Source organism: Cynoglossus semilaevis, chromosome 5 (assembly GCF_000523025.1).
Source record: "Cynoglossus semilaevis isolate Cse_v1.0 chromosome 5, Cse_v1.0, whole genome shotgun sequence".
NCBI lineage: Eukaryota > Metazoa > Chordata > Actinopteri > Pleuronectiformes > Cynoglossidae > Cynoglossus > Cynoglossus semilaevis.
This window is the reverse complement of record NC_024311.1, coordinates 12333568-12334763: the sequence shown is the minus strand read 5'-3', so window position 1 is coordinate 12334763 and position 1196 is coordinate 12333568.

Genomic DNA, 1196 nt, shown 5'->3' with positions numbered 1-1196 from the left:
TCACTGCTCTGATTTGCCCAACGTATTACCTAATCCTCTGTGTCTGTATTTACACGAGACAATAACCCCCGAACGGTAAATGTCAACTGGTTTTCACGGCAGTAAACAGAGTAGAACACTACACTGTACTCAGTGTTAATTCCTGCTCACATAATTCTTCGGAACGAGTCCTTCAGTGTGTACTTCAAACAAGAGCCTTGTACAGTACAGTGGCTGTTCTCACAAAGATTATCATCTCCACTCGCTCTGTTTCCACAGCAGCTTAACAGGACAAACCTCGCAGCTTAAAAGTGAAAGGATCAATATTTTTAGGCGGTTGTGTATTTCAGTTGATCACAATCAACGGGATTACCTCGACAAGCGGAGAGAAACATAGAACTACGACGACGTGAAACCCAGCAGCTGAAGTATCAGTCAGTAACCCAGATAAAAACCCCACAAACAGATGGACACAATGATTCCACGAGGAACTGAATGAGGACGTGGCCTGGAGCTCAACACCGCCTGCTATAAGAAGATTAGCGGCACCTATGTCAGTGTATGCAGATGACACTCACATCATATAAGCACTGTTGTTTGGTTTACCTCAGGACAGGACTTCCTGGAGGATAAATTAGCTTCACTCATAACAGCAACAGGCGACTGACACAGTACTGCTCCATGCCACTGGGAGAACAACACCATGCAAAGTCATGCTAATTGGCTTAGCGCTAAGCCTGTTTGAAGTCTGCTAGGTAGCAGCACAGGTATTATGGGATTTATATACAAACCAAGGTCTAATCAATTGAATGACCAAGCAGCTTAACATTCACCTGGTCTCCAATGATGAAGTCACCGAAGACTTTCTCTTTAAATGTTTTTTTCTTTAATTACCTTATGATCATAACCAATATTCTAACCTCGTCGAGAAAGCTATTTTCATATATTCTACATATTTAAAACAATTCTGGCAGATGTCTTTTCTACATTTTTTTAATCAAAGGACTGATATCTACTTCTTTTGAAATGTTCCTTCAGTTTAAAGTACCGTAAAAAGATTAAGACCTGCTGCTTCGAGCTTCAATAATCCAAACAGGTTTTAAAGCAGGTTTGGTTAAAAATTATTGTTTGCTCTGATTTTTACAGTGTGTCAAATAACTGATCAAATGAACCACGACACAGCTTAACATTTAATAAAAGACCTTGTGATGACAGGT